Below are 16703 nucleotides of genomic sequence, written 5' to 3'. Positions count from 1 at the left end.
TCATATTTTTACCTGTTCACAAATGTAATACCAGCGTGTCCTTCAGTAGCATATCAAGAAAAAAGAGTAGTATCTGCTACAAGTGACTCGCTGTTTTGCACCCTTTCCCAAGGAGTGGTTTTGCTTTGGCCAGTTGTGCTTTGAAGACACCTGCGTGTTTGCGGTAGGAGATGCACGCTCTCCTGAAGTCACTCTGGCCACCAGTATCTGGCTCCAGACAGATGTCAGCAATTCCCTGGTCTGCCTCAGGCCTGCTAGCAGTGATACTGTGCTGGTAAAGAAAATGTTTTCTTTGCACTGCCTGGGGAGGAGTATTGGAAGTTACACCTGTGGGGTATATTTGTGTATTCGTAAGGACACGTCAGCTTTCTTCCTACTGCAGATAAGCCCCAGCACCACCACCACGAGAAAGTGAATCAAGGAGAATTTCACATGTGCGTGTGTTGGTGTCGTGTTGTGGTTTTTTGCGTGATTCCTTCCTTGACAATCAGCATCTTCCACTGTTCTCTGCTCGATCTGTATTTATGGGTACACCTTTTTCCCAGAGTGGGACCTACATTGGCGTGCTTGCTTGGTTGGCTGTGTTTGCTTCAGGCTTCCCAGTAAACTGCTCAGAGTCGGTGCTACAGAAACCCCTCGTATGTCAGTTCAGACGGGCTTGTCTGCCACCTTCCTTTCAAACAGAAGTGAGGCGGGAGGCAAAAAGCATGTCTGTGTGCAGGAGCAGGAGGGAGTTTGTGCCTCCTGAACTTTCTCGTTGTTGAAAGGGCTGATTAACTGCTGCCCGGTGATGATCTTTGACTGGTTACTTGCATGCAAGCTAATGATTTCTTCTTAACAGACTTTAATGAGTTCTGCACAAGGTCAGTAGCACAACGGCTTGAGGTTTGTTAGTTATTTGCTTTTAAGCTGTTACAAAAACTTCTGAGTAGGAAACCCTAGCATACGTTTGTAATTGCAACACAACAGTACCTTATTCTACGTAGTATATGTAAACATATTTAAGGTATTTAGGCTAAAAATTTGTCTTATATGTAGCCCTTACTTAAATTCCTACTAAATTTATCAATGGTTTTTGCAAATACTTCAAATTCTGTGGTAGGTCTTTTTGATCTTGTTCCTAGCTTCTCACAACAACTGCTGTGGTGCACTGCAAATGTCAGCCACAAACACTACAAGGCAGTGATACAAAAGGGATTCATTTCTTATCTTGCACCAAAGTGGAAGAGGATCTCTGCCAAGATAACTTCCTTTGCTATGGCAGGAAGAGTTACGTTAAACGCTGGATTCTTGGTTATTCATTCTGAATCCTTGCGCATCTGTCTGGATTTGACCTTCAATAGATGACTCTTCCATAATACTGTGTGTAAACAAATACGCTGTCATCCAAGCTTAGGAAATGCTAAGCCACTGAAGCCTGCATATATTACAGATCTAATAAGCCTCATTTCTGATCAGTATTTTATTTTATTTTATTTTGATTTATGCTTCAAATTGGAGAACACTCACAATAGATTGTGGGTGTCAGTGGTTATTTTTAAATGACTATTTTTGGATTAACAGATGAGCTGGATATTTGTTTCACTATGCAAATGTTCTTCACGAAATAGTTTGTTTTCTCTGCTCGTCCTGTATCATCATAGCCAGACTTGCTCTCTTCTTGAGTGCCTCTGTAAACATGTGCTTTTGTCTGTGTGTCCTTACATACTAAAGGCATCCACCTAAAGTCTTGTGCTCTTTCTCTTCTCCATTATTTCTCTTCATCCTGCTTCTTTCCTCACGACTTGGGACACTTACTGTCTATTTGTGGAACCCTAATTATCTTTAAATATATTAAAAAGTTCACTGTACTATTCTTCAGCTAAAATTATTAGCCAATTCTTGAGTGTGTTTGTAAAATTTCCTTTTGTCTCTGAAGTACATTTGAAGTAATTAGATTGGTAGTTTGTACTGGGATTTCCTTTTCTTTCTTTTTAAATGTTTCAGTTGCATTTCCCTGTTTCTGATGTTCTTGATATTGCTCTGCATCCTCAGTTCATCTTCAGCATCTGTTTTTCACTTCTGCTTATACTGCCAGATTTGAAGTTCCTTTTACAGCTCACTTGCTTATTTGAGTAACCAGTGTTGTATAAGACTTGTTGAGTATTCTGGCTGAAAACACTGGTACAAAGGGAGGCTGCAGAGGGAGAATGTGTATAAAGCGGTGCTGGCTTGACAGATAGGTTTGAGTCTTCTTTTGGGGATAAGGAGCACAAGCTGGCCAAGCCGCTTTTATTTGTTTATTTACTTACTTATTTATTTTCCTCCCTCACCCAAGTCCTTTGTTTAGATATTTCATCTTCAGTACTTCTAAAACAGCAACTATAACAGCTTCTTAAAATACCACTAGTTCATGATCCTTTATTTTTCTTCTCAGTGAGCCGTGACAATCTGCCTCCTTCATGCTAAAATTTTCATTTCCCTTTCTCTCTAAAAACTTCAAGTAATTTATGACTGAGCAATCAGATTGCTTGTGTATTTCTGTAATATGCCTCTCAGATTTATAGAAATAAAAAAATCTGAAATTATAACTCTCTTAGTGAGTTAAGAAATCTTAACAACTATCCAGCTTGCATCATGTTCGCAGGATCAAGTAGCCTTTTTAATGTGTCTATTTCTTTTTACCCCTGTAACTATTAAAATGGAAGCTGTATGGGGCTTGTGTTTATGGGATGACGCCCAGCTGTGAAATACAGAGAAGAACCCAGATTGTTGTTAGTCTGTTGGATCAGTCAGGAATAAACTTCTGAGTATAAGATCCTGTACAATATTTTTTCTCTTTTGGATGGAAATTGTCTCTTTATGTCACTTTTTTCCCCCTTTGAAAGCAGGCCTGTATCTTTTTTTAGTCACTACTAGTTCCAATAAGACCACATTACTACTTTCTAATAAGCAACCCAGAAGCATTCTTATATGAAAGAACATTTTCCATAAAACGTTTGCTCTCTAGACATTGACCAGTTGAATAGTTGTTTTAAGGTTATTTATTATTCCTTGTGTGCCACTATGTAGCAATACTGTTAGGCATTAAGGTGCCTGGCTTTTTATGAAGAATCAATGTATCATATAACCTTTAAGTGCAGCTGAAACTTTGAAAAATAGTTATGCCTTACTGTAATGAAAAGGTTTTCGACTGGGCTAAATAATTTTTATTCCTGAAAACATAACAAACTGGAAATGGGCTTTTTGGACGTCCAGCCTGTTTGCAAATGTTGTTGTGGCTAAGGGGGATACTGTGCTTGTTCCCCTGGCTCAGTGATGAAAGTAAATAATGTAAGCATTTATGGATATAAGGACCATGGGAAGTTCTGTATAGAAGGAAAAGCTATGAGATATGGGTTGAGTGGGTCAGAGCAGGGAAGCTTAACAGAAGTCAGAAAGGAGGAGCTTGAAGTAAATTTGATTAATTTGTATTAAAATCAAATCACAGGGAGTGATAAGATTTACTCAACATAAACGTAAAATGTTTACAGTGTCTGTCAGTCTAGGATTTTTTGCCTTTTACACTTTAGCATTGATTATATGCAAACGGTGGACCTGAGTTGAATTCAGTATTACATACTTTATGAAGTGAGATAGCAGAGGCCTTGCTAAATTGTTTGAACAAAGTAGTTATTCATTTGTAGGTAACTGAGGATGGAAGTGACAAAACTGCAATATTTATGCTATTGGGATGTCGTCAGCATGATTTTAAAGCAAGGTGGTCCTCTTTTGTTTTCGGCTTTTTTTTAATTATTATTGTTTTTTAAATTATCACGTTTTGTTCAGAATATTTAAGTTATGCCACAGGCGTTTCCAGGCCTCAAAGCATTCAAGGTTTGAACAAAAGTTTCTTGGAGCTACTGAGCCCTCAGAGCCACTGCGTGGATTCAGGACAAGAAGATACACCCACAGTGCAGCTTCAAAAATAATCTTTTTGTCTCACGTTGTTTGGGAAAAAAAAAACAAACAACAAGGAAAAATGCACCCATAGTTTTTTATTTTGAATGCTTTAAGTTTTACTACCAGCTAAAATTCCTGTTCTGTGACAGTAGTGCCAAGCAGGATGGCTCTCCCCCACCAGTCTGGCTTGCCCAACAGAGCCTGGCTGCTTTGGAGAGGGATTTTATGTGAAAATGCCACAGTGTCTGCCAGGGTGACGCAGGCACAGGTGTTGTTATCTTCTGGGGCACACGCTCTGGTATTTCAGAGTACTGGCAGTATTTTAGGTTGCGGGCATTTTAAGGAGCTTATCTCTCAGCACCTTTCGCCTAGGAAGAAATGCGGCTGATAAACCAACCACCGAGGTATGAAATATTGCTCTTTAGACAACAGAACTTGCTTGTAAGTATTTTAAAGTTTCAAAGTAATTCCCAAATTCGAAACATGTTTAAGGTCTCATGTACCTAAATCACTTGAGGAAGAGATGGCCTTCAAAATGTCTTTAATGTGCTACCTCATTAGAAAAACTCTAGTATTCCTAAGAAAAGATTTTAGCATATAGCAGAACGGTTCTCTTTGAGTTCTGGGACTTCTTCCAAGCATCATAATCAATGCACTTACGAGTATATTCCTTTATAGTTTATAAAGGAATCTTAATGCATTGAGAAAGTTTGAAAATACAAAGAAGAAAGGATCCAAACACGTAAATTCAGTGAAGCTTTTTGGACAGCTTAATTCCCCCACTTACGCTATCAGAAATGCCTGAAATGTGATTATTGCATTATTTTGCAAAATTTTCCTAAGCATTGAGTTGTTTGTATGATATTATGTTCTTTAACAGAATTAGTGGTTCATGCTTTCACTTGTCCTAGTGACTCAACAAGTACTTTCTTGCAGAGATTCAATCAGGATGGCTAATTTAAATTTTCTGGTTTACACTATTAACTCTAGTGGCTAGATGAAATTAAAAAAAAAAGACTACAAAGTTAAATAAAGCTTATTCTTCAAATTTGACTATCTTTGGTGAAAATAAACCTGTTTTTTAAAGGGGTTTTAAAGAGGAAAAACTTACACTGTCTGCACCATTTGTGCAGTAGGACCATGCAGAAGTTGTGTTTAGATGGAATCTTTAATTTTATCCCTTCTGTCTAACTTGGGGATAATTTTAGAGGAAGAAATCAAAACTACCTAAGAAAAAAAAGCTAAAAGTAGTCTAGTTTGCATGCTTAATAAAGGCTTTGTGTGTGTGGTTTTGGCAAATGCTCCACTGATGTAATAAATTAAAGCGGTAATAGTAACAAAAAGGATTTGGATATTGAGTTAAACACTGAGATTTCCCACTGTAGCAAAACAGACCAACTGAAACCAGACTTTTTCCTTCAGGCGTTTGGATCAGAGTGTGGATTTGTATTAGCACTGGATGCAAAGAGATGAACTTTACCTATCTAAAAATTATTTGTCTGGTGTTAAACATATGTTTTGGCATAGAATGATTTGCCTTCTAGAGATACCGATCTCTTTCCATTGACTAAAGAAGACCTTAGGCAAATAATTGAAAGAACTAGCTTTTTGAGTTGAGGAAATGAATTCCATCCTAATTTATACGTAACTAGTGACAAAGATGATTTCAGCAAAGGGTACATTTTTTTCAGCACTGCCATTTCAGGTGCTGGTTAACCCACTGGTTCATTGCATCATTCATAAACAAGTTTACATTTCTTGAGTCAGTACTGGATGCAAAATAAACTTGAAAAATAGTTTTGTGTTTGGGGCATTTTGATATCACCATGTTATAGGTCATCTCATTAGCAGTTTCCTTGTTTTAGAACATGTTAGAACACCACAGTAAGCAAATTGCTTGCCATGTCTTTGCTTCATCTGAAATGAGTAAGCCAGTTTTGCATCGCATGATTAGTGCTTTATATTCAGTAAGAATCAAATGAACTGTTGTAAAATTATATTTCATTAAAAAAAACCAAACAGCTTTCCTTTTTTCCTTTGAGTTTCCATAAATAATTCTTCCATGGTCACACCTAAAATTTAAAAAATTGAGAGTGTTATTAAAATTTAGATTTTCTGATTGTAGGCATCAGTACACGTCAGTGCGGTTTTCAGGATAGATACTTTTGACCTGTGGTGGTGTCTGATTTGCCATTGAGCAATGCAAAAAATCTCGTTATAAAAATATCAGAAAAATTCCATGAGATAGTTCAAGCAACATATCTGTTTGGCAGGAAAAAAAAAAAGACCCGAGAATAATATCATTTTGGTGATAGCCCATAATGTTAAGCTGTATTATTCAAACAGCAGCTTCAATCCAATATTGTAATGCTAAATTTGCGTGGGAGGCTGCCCTCTGGCAATAACGCAGGAAGGATTTGGGACCTATTATTGCTACTGCAAAACATCTTTTTCAGTTCAAGTGCTTTCTTTATAGCCAAAGGAAAGGGATTCTAGTCCCAAATTCTAAGTTTAAACACTAACTCTTTCCCCACAGTTTATTAGTGCCCTGTAAAATGAGTATAAATACTTGAAAGTGCATAATTGTCATACTACTTAATCTGTGTAAAACCCTGTGTGGGTATTAGTAATGTGATTCCTCAGCATAAAATGTATGATTGCAAACACTTTATAGATCTCTGTGGTGCTAACAATAGGTAGTGTTCTTTTATAAAACGAAACAAACCTTTTGACAAACAGTCCCACAGAAGCCAGCTGGTTACAGGAAGGTTTTGGTCTTCACTTCATGGGTTTTGCCCCCCTCCATAGCAGACACTGTCCTCAGGGTATCAAAATCTTCCCCAGCTATCATAATTTTTTGTCTTGATGGCCTAAAAAAAATGGGAAATGGCTTTCTTTGTGTGTTATTTACAAAGAAGAAATGAAAGTTTTCTGCGCCGGAAAGGGGGGGGATTTGAGTTGGGATAAGCAGGTTGCACTATTTTGTGTTTTGCCATAGGAGAAATCGGGAGTAGGAAGTTCACCCCGGTCACCTATGGCATGTTCCAATAGGTGACATGTGCCAGCCAGGTACTTCAAATTTTCTACTAGTCTGGTTGTAAATTAACTAGGCCCTGGCTGAAACACAATGACATAGGGTGGATAGTGACGAGCGTGGGGAAGTTGCATCAGATCCTCAGTTTGCTTCCCGATAGTTAAAACTGCTCTTGCTCCCCAAAGAAATCTGCCTGCAAAATTTTGAAATTGCATTTATTGAAAATAGGATTTTATGAATTAGTATATAGATGTGGTGATGCTTGTGCTCTTGCTTTAGCTGGATAACTGCTGCTATCACCTCGATGTTGGCAGATAATTAGGAGTTACTGGTATGATGTACTTTCCCGCTGCCTAGGAGATGCAAGGGAACCCTTAGTATTGAGTTGCCAAACATATTTGAGTTCTACATAAACATATTTGAGTTGTACATAAAGAAGCGCAGGATGAGGCTGAGTTCAAGACGAGACGCATTCATACGTTTTACCAGCGCAGCAGGAACTGGCTCCCGTTAGGGTCATTAGGGAGCCAGGCACTACAAAGTAGCTTGAGGAGCAGTTGTCTTGCCCTGCCATAAATGCCTAGTGCCTGGCCCACTGAGCTCCCTTCCTGGACCGTGTTGGCTGTGCTGGGAACTCCGACACCTGAATGCAGGCACATTAATCTTTGCACTGGTTAAAGATCATTTCCCTTTCAATTGCTTGCGTCATGTATGTCCTAATTTTAATCTGTGTCCAGTAAATGATAATCTTATACCAGACAAAATGTGACTGTTGGAAGAGGCTTCCTTCAGAGGGAAGGGAATCAATTCCTACAGACTTCAAGTTTCATTAAATAAGTAAGATGAGCACAAGTACTTCTTGGTCACTTCCACCACAATTCAAATCACCTCAGGGAAACACTTAATCTAAGAATAATAGTTGCATTAGGATTGTTTCTGCTAAGAATTTTCTAAATGAGAAATAGTGAAGACACTTATGAATTATTCACTTGGTGTATTTGATACAATGTATGTACATTTGTGGGATTTTGCCTGCAAAATCCATCACTCCATATTTCATTAGGGAACTCTTTAAATGGCCATAAGAAGTGGGTAGGGGCCATTTACCAAGAGTTTTGCTTGTGTATTTTAGCTCAAATTGCTTTAATTCTTCCATCTGGATAAATTCTGAAGTGGAGCATGTCAGTCTTAAAAATAGTAATTTCAAAATGGAAAGGTGGTTGTTGGGTTTTTTTCCTACTCTAGTTTAAGCATCTTTATGATGTGGTGGATAATAAGGATTGAGATCTACCAAGCACTATACTTTGACTGTCTGACTAAATTGTTGGTGATAATATGCATAAGGGTATGATCCCTGTTCAGCATTACAAGACTGGAGGAACAAGATTTTTACCTAGCATCAAAAGTAAGGAGTATTTTAGATTCTAAAATAAGCACTAGTTTAAATAGGTGACTAATGTTTGTAGTTACTCTGCATTCTTATTGTCCTAAAATAATGCGTGTGAAGAAGAGTTGCTAACTACATTTTTTCAGAAATCATTACTGAAATCTGGTTCTACTGTCCTTTTCACAGAAGGCTACTTTTTTTCCTCACTAAAAAGACGTTTTCCCTTCAATACTTATCTAAGTACATTAACCTTTTAATATATCTTTCATTATAGATATGCACAAACATATATATGCACATGTATGTGTGTGTGTTTTTATATATATATATATATATATGCAAGTCTTTATTCATCCTTATATGGTTTCTCATTACTCACGAGAGGATCTCTCGTTAACCTCCTCCAAACTATAACCTCCCAGCTGGACAGCTGAAACCCTACCTGTAACTGATGCAGTTGCGATGCGTCATGTGTATCACAAATAACTATTTCACTTACCTGAATTTTAAACTTCTCTTTATAGTACTTCATAATCCTATTAATACTGTGAAACTTGAATTTTACGGTTTTCAGTTTCATTATACCAATGCTGACGAGTGTTTTTTATGCCATTTTTGTAAGCATGTTTAATTTTAAGCTGACTAGTCATAACTGCCTATGACATCTTTTGTTCTTCTGAAATTCATGGCATACCCATTTTCATGGATACATCAGATACTCTTTCAGTGCAGTTTTCCATTTAATCTTTCAGAGTGACCTTAAAATAACAAATCAGCGTAAAACAGGTTATCTTTTTCTCTATAAATCAGTCAGTTATATCAGAATAATAAGAACATTCATGCAGACTGATTTTTAGCTTTAGTTTTGGGGTTTTTTTAACAGAAATTAAAGTTTATTATTTGTTAATTGTTCAGTTAGGTTTAGCATTTGGAGAGATTTGCGGAGTTTCCTTTCTTTTCAGGAATCTTAAAATGATGAAGAATTATTGGCTTCCTTGCTTACGTAATTGCTGATCATTAGTTGGATTTTCTCAGGTTTATAATCAGCTTCATACATCCAGCTGAATACGGAATACCTCCTTGTTTTTAAATAATAATCTCAGCATTAAATACAGATACCTGAAGTGCTGTACTTGTTACTTTCAGTTGTCTCAGTCTTAGTCAATGTGACAGCAGTTTTTGGTTGGAAAGCAGCTACGTTGTTTCTTGTAGCATCTCTTCAGCATCCAGACCTTATCTGAATCCTTAATCTAAGTTGCAAGTTTTTATTACAAGCTTCTGAGATCATCCAGTGCCTTTTAGTTGTATGTTTTCTGTAAATCAAGAACTATTGCAATCCATCTTTGATCCTGTTCTAATTTATGTATTTTCTAACCCTGCTGCTACTCTTCCACGCTTTCGGCCCTCTTCTAATCCATTTTTAGTTTGGAGGAGAAACACACCACTGGTGATTTTCAGCTTTGATGGATGTTTTTTCTACTGAACTGTGATTCTGCCCTTGCCTCCACATCTTCCATAAGAGGAATCTGAATCCTGGATGCATCATGGTTTCCAGATCTATGGGTTGCTTCTCTGAGTTTTTTTTTCAGATATTTCAGTTTCATAGCTTGTGAAAATTAATGTTTGGGAACTGTACTGGGTATTATCCCACATATGTCTTCTGAGTCTTCTGGGCTGACTGGCTTTCAGCCCCTTCCTCCCTCCCTCCTGTGTTTGAGGTTGTCTAGTTCATCTGCTTCTCTGCCTCTCTCCAGTACCCAAAATGGGACATATGCTAGAGCTGCTGCCTTAAGGTAAGATGCTTTGTGGAAGAGCCGATCCACAAATCCTACTTCTTCTAGTATATTATCACGTAATACACTGTTCCTTAAGGTCTTGAATATATTAAAGTACTTGAATATTCTGGAAGGTGTGATAATCAAGCTATTATTAGGCATATTTTAGTCTACATTTTGGGGGGCGTATATATGTATACACACATATAGATGTTTTTTATATAGATAGATATATAACATTTATATTTTAATACGTATATATAACATTTAGCAGTGTGAGGCAAATTGGGCTGCTTTAGGGAAGTTTGGGAGAAAGGATAAATAAAAAAAGGATGCGCTTGGCTTTGCTGCTGAAGGCTATATATTCCTTAAAAATCTCTTTTCCTGTCTCTGATTTCTCTCAAATACAGAATTATGTGGTTTTTACCATCCCCTGGAAGACTTCAGAAACATTTTTAAAAAAAAAAAAACCAAACACAAAACATTTTCAGCCTTCATTTGCTATTGAATATTCAGTCCTCCCTTTCTGACGCCTAAGCTGACCACATGAAAACTTATATTAGATCAGAGTAAAATAGGTTACCGCTCTTTGGAAGCTACGATGTCATAATTCTCATATTGCTACACTCGTTCTTATCTTTTACAAAGGAGGGTATACAAGGGGAGAAAAGAAATAATTTTTAAGCAGCAATGAGGCTGAAGAAATAAAACATCTTTCACGCATAAATGGAAAATTAAAAAAGGCACATTCATTTTACTAGGTTCTCCTTTCCTTACAAGAGGACCCTTGAATAATCCTTTCCATTTTATAAAAACACCTTTTAATGCTAATACAGATATGGACATAGGAAGATGTATGCTGCTTGAATGCTGCATTAATTGTCTTTGCAGTATTTATAACTGCACACTCTTGATCAGAACTCTGATGAACTTTAGTCTATACCTCTATAAAGTTGTTTTCCTTTACTAGTTCTTAAAATTTCTTGCAATTTGTGCTCTGTGAAGGCCAGACAGGTATAGAGCACTTTTAATTGTTTCTAATGACAAAGTCAGCTGATGAAGAAATTTAAAAAGTCTCGACAGTGAAGTTTTTCAACAATGCAACTACAAGTAAAACCTCTTTTCTAGTTGAAAATGTGTTGAAATACTATGCGCCTCTGAATTTTGTCATTAAGAAGATTCTTTAAAAATTCACTTTTAAGCTTATGTAGTTTTTCTACTAACTATATTAAGTCACATTATAATTTATAATTTATTTGCCTTATTACAACACTTCATTAAAATGTCAGAAGATACAGCTTCTAGGCAGGGTATTACACCAAGAACCATACATGCGGTGCTTTTCGCATATGGAAATAGCTACAGCAGTTCTGTTCTGCAGCGTGAATTAACAAAGATTGATTGCAATCTGTTTTTATTAACTTAAGGAAGAAAAGCAGTGTAGTGATATTAAGAAAATTAATTATAACTTTCTAATCTGGTAATTAATGTGCAGCTGGGCATGAGTGCATTTAGTGCAATTCAGTGATTTGGCAGTTCTGACAAATTAACGTCATCTGTTTTAAGGTAGACAACTGATTTTTAATCTTTGCTCAAATTTTTATAATCTTTTCCATTTCAGAATGGTTTTAACAGTTTAGACGTTAGATATGGCCTTTTACTATAATAATGTGAACTGAAGTTTGATTGTATCTTTTAGGACTGAAGTTCAGTTGTATTTTTTAGAACTCTCTTTTATTCTTTTCCAGTGTTGTACTGAAGTTTCTTATGAAGCAGTTGTATGAAACAGTGATTACTGGTAATTGACCTGCATATGTTGAATAATCTTAAAATGCTACTGAGAATTTAATGTACCCTGTAAATTGAGATGCTTCCAATTAAATAGAGTTCTTAGGATAATCACTTTCAAAACTAATCAAGTAATATAACGATGTTACTAAAACTCTTATTGACTTAATTGTGACAAATTAATACACCTAACCAATGCTATTACTGTAATGGTCATATTAGTTTGTATTTTTCATAACCTATCCATAAATGTTTTTCAGAAACACAAAGGGAAAATAGAAATTACCTAGGTGTATTGAATTAGCATGACAAGGTGACTTGAGTGGGGGAGTGCTTGTGCCCTTCTTGCCTTCTTTATGAGGCGTGAAGGTTATTGTGGATCACCCCATGCTCAGTGCCTCTCATCTATTAGGAAATCAAATGCTGCTGAATAAAAATTAGACCTAGGATCCTAGCACTGGAACTGATAAGAGAAAATGCTTTTAAGCAGTCTGACTGCTTTTGCTACTATCAAATTCGATCTCCTAAAATACACCAGTGAACAAAGTATTGTAATATTGTCAATAAGGTTTATCTTTTGTGTTATTTTTAACAACAGAATGGGAAAAAGCACAAAGTACCTATGTAAATCAGACTCTGAAAACTGTCCAAAACTATTCAACATCCTTACACTGTCAGTGAACAGATGGTTAAAAAAAACTGCTGTGTTTACATGAGACTTTTTGGGGGCTTGCTTGTCGTCTTTAAGGGCTTTTGTTGTTGTTGTTGCTGTTGTTGTTGTTGAAGTGTTCATTAGGAATGCATTAGAGAAGGTGTTCTGGGAGACCAAAACCCAGGAGTTTTCAGCCCAGTGAATCTGTCTTTTTAGTTGTTTTGTGACACAATTTCAACAGGAGAAAAGATGGACAGCCTTTCCCAGAACAGCTTCTTGCCTAGCACTTAAGATGTTCTCCAGGAATTCAGAAGGCATGGGTTTGAACCTCCTCAGCTGGAGGAGAATTGAACTGAGGTCTTTCACTTCTTGGACATTTGCTTTAGCTCCCTAGGTTATTGCTTCCTTTAAAAGAAAGCATTAGCTATAGAATTTAAATCGGTCTGGTCTTACTGACAGAAGGATGGTGGGTATGTTATGGCTTAAGGGCTTGTGAATAATTAAGATCAAGGAATCAATGTGGATGTCTTCATTAGCAGGTTAGTGCAGCTCAGGTGTGAGCTTCTGAAGTGTTTCTCCCAGTCTTCCCCACTTGCCATGCTGTGGTTTATGGTTAAACACAAAAGTGCCTAGAAGTGGATGATTGCTCGGCAACTTTGACCTACTTGTTCTCAGGACATGTGGGGATCACAAACCTGGTCTTAGATACCTAAAGTAAAACAAAGCCTCCTATGTCTTTTGTTTGATCCAGCTCAAGCTGAGCAGAGCGCCAGCCAAGATTTTAAGCAGAAATGAAAAGATTTGATTATTCTGTAATGAAAAAAAATATATAAGGGATGGGGGGTGGGGGAGGTGGGGAGAAGGGTGTTACTGAGGCTCTAATCAAATAAAAGCCTTGGAATTTTATAAAGGACCTACTAGGACATTCAGCTTTAGTGGTAGAGAGTAAGATTCAGGCAAATCTCATATTGGGTTTGCTTTATGAATAACGCCTGGAGATACAAAAAAATAAAAAAAAAAAAACACACCCAAAAAAACCTCAAGCACAGAGAGTGGACCTTGAAAATTGGCAGAGGTTTGATGGTTGTCGTTAATGACTGTAAATACTGCATGGTGGTGTTCACTATCTTACGCCTTCTTCTAATTTGTGTTTCACAGTCAGCGTCATATTAGTGGTTTTAGGATCCTGAAATATTCCGTATTGTTCTCCACATCAAAAAATTTTCTTTCATTCATTCAAAATAAAAAACAGGCAGCAATGCAGTTTATTGCATTAGTCATATTGAACGATTCATTTTGGAACAAATCAAATGAGGAAAGAATATAGCAAATTTGGCTTTTTTTTCTTTCTGTTTAGACACATGGTTGTGAACAATTCATATTTTCATTATTTTTGTCTGCTTCAAACCATTTTGTCAGTATCATAAGTTTTTGTATTGTTTTATTTTCAAATTTGCTAAGTATTTTCTTTGCACTCACCAATGTAACACAACTTTCATGAGCATTCATAGTAATAAAGCTCAGTTTGCACATGGCAAAATAAGAATAGTTACACAAAATGCAGCTATTTGGCGAAAGAGATATTTTGAAGTGTCTTATGTATTCTTTGAAGTCATTCTGTGGTGGATTAGACACTCCAGTACTGTAAATCAGTTTGATCACGCTGTAACTTTCAGTTAGATCAGCTATACTTTCGTTATTTGCTTTCATGTACTACCAGATATTACAACTGACAAAGAGCACACATTGCAGAATTAGTTTGTAGATACGTAGGAGCAAATATAACCCTAAATGATATCCAGAGGTATAATTCATTCAGCTGTGCTGACGAAATGGATGGTTGCAGAACTGATGTAGGTAGTGAAGTCCAAGAAATCCTCCAAAAGCAAATTCAGTCATATATATGAATGCCTCAAGGCTTTTTGTAGCTATCTGTGGTTTTTCCTCATAGTATTAAAAGGCATGGAATGTCAACTGCAACACTTCAATCTTTCTGTCCCGTTTTGATAGATAGGTTGGCTTTTAATGTCTTTTTTTTTCCTTCTTTTTTTTTTTAAAGAAAAACCTTTACCTTTTTTCTTTTTTAATCTCCTGATTGCTGATCAATTGCATGTACATATAACTTTGAAAGCTGATCCTCTGTCATATCGTTGGGTTTCTGATATGATGGACAGCATGATATTCATATTGAGAAAGAAACTGTACAAGAAGATGCTGAATTCTGTCAGGAGAAATAAGGATTACCAAAGAACCTGTAGCTGCTGAGATTGTTCTGGATTTTCTCTATCCTGTTTTGCAGTGAGTTGTTGCTAAAAATCATACTAACTGCATGACATTGTTGTATCAATGTTATGGCTGGGTGAGCATTTCCAGTGAGTGTGCCTCTTGCTACTGGCACCTGCTGGCGTTAGGGTGATTATTGGCTTCTGTATGGGCTGAACCTCTGGTGTTTGGTTTGGTTTGGTTTCGGTTTTTTTTCCCTAATATTGCCATATAATTTGGAATTACTATAGTAGAGAGCTAATGCCTGGCTAGTCAACCTTAAGAATGCCTGACCCAACGAGCAATACTTCCATGATCATGTTCTGCTCTGACTGACCTTTAACTCATTACAGGCTGACTTGTGTAAGGGTAGAGAAGAGTAGGAATTCACAAGCGTATTTTTGTGTTGCAGAAAACAACCAATCTGACTTTTTACTCCTTAGTCCAGCGGGCTGATGTGGACTGTCTTCTTTGTGTTAGGTGGATGCACCTAGCTGACATCCAAAATACGTGGTGTTCTCCCATGTTCTCGCTCACATTAAAAAATGAACAACTTCGTTTACTGCTTTTTGATGAGCAGACCTTGCTCACTGTAGTACACCATAACCTAACTGCGTGGACCTGACTTAGAGGATATGGTATGACTGAATATAGTTTTCAAAGATTTATCAGAATAGTCGGTTTGCTGTATATTAAACAATCCACTGCCCATCAACAAGCAGTAATAAAATCACAGCGGTAAATACCATAGACACGTGGATGTCGCTGTAGGAGTCCAGATAACAGAGGGTAGAGACAAAATGAGACTTGTACAATGGTGGGGTAGTTTGAGAGCTATTAAAAAGGAAATAAAAAGAGGCTAGTGAGCCAGCTAAGCAGTTTGTTCCAGAAATTTGCCTTCATTGGTTTAAACTTCACGTTAAAATTACATTTTTATTGTTACAACACTGACACATCTTTACGAGGAAGTTAATAGGAGGGAACAATCTTTCAGCAAATTAAATGAAAGGCTACTATTTCCAGCTGACATCTGTGAAACTGCTGCTACATTCCTGCAGTAGTGCTTAGAGAAATAAATGAGCAAGTATTCATTATAATTGAGCTTTAATGGTATCCATATGCTATATATCTTGTAATGGTGCTCATGTTGTGTGGTTTCTGTGTAGTATAAAAATTTAGTATTAGTCTGTCAAAGGCCCATTAATGTAAATGTCTTGATTCAATACTTAGCCTTGGTGAGGCTCATGTGTTTTAAATATATCCCAGCAAATCGTGGTTGGTGCAGCAAATCTGACATTCTTTCTGGTTGACCTTTCAGGTTGTCCATTTCATGTCATACAGCATACTTTCTAGATAATGAAATCTGTTGGAGCAAAGAAGATTTTTAAAGTGTTTCATTTTGATTTTAATTCTTTTGAAATTAATATTTTCTAACGGACATTAGAATGTGCAGTGTTTCAGCAATGTTGTTTCACATCATGTCATGATATTCTACTGAGGCTGTAAATAACCTATTTTCTCTATCTTCTACCCAGAATTCATTTTATAAATTAATTGAGTTTTGTTTAACTATGTTTTAGTCAGCATTGTTTTAACAGCTAATAGCTTTTGGACCTGTCTTTCAAGGCTTAAATCAGGCTTAAGTCATTTTAGTATTCAGCCTGTTGTATGATTAAGGTTTACTAGCATCCAGGGTTTTCATGAGCAGTACAAGTTCACAAGCCTGCTTCTGAGTAATTAAACTTTGGACGGTGGTTCAAACTTGCTTCTTTTTCTCCATTTAATGAAGTCTAAACTGTCCAATTTTTGCATGATAGACTGGTTCTTCTGAATGACGTTCCACAGATGCTTTGATAAGGCATACCTTAAAAATTAGAAAAGGAC

The 16703-nt window shown here is 36.7% G+C and overlaps 1 protein-coding gene across 1 annotated transcript in view; it reads left to right on the top strand.

The window, feature by feature from the left end:
- The window catches only part of MAN1A1 (mannosidase alpha class 1A member 1), a 153349-nt gene that overhangs the window by 88759 nt on the left and 47887 nt on the right, over positions 1-16703 (top strand). The gene's annotated exons all lie outside the window — the stretch shown is intronic.

The sequence above is a fragment of the Calonectris borealis genome, chromosome 3 (assembly GCF_964195595.1).
Source record: "Calonectris borealis chromosome 3, bCalBor7.hap1.2, whole genome shotgun sequence".
Classification (NCBI taxonomy): Eukaryota; Metazoa; Chordata; class Aves; order Procellariiformes; family Procellariidae; genus Calonectris; species Calonectris borealis.
This window is presented reverse-complemented; position numbering and strand designations above follow the sequence as displayed.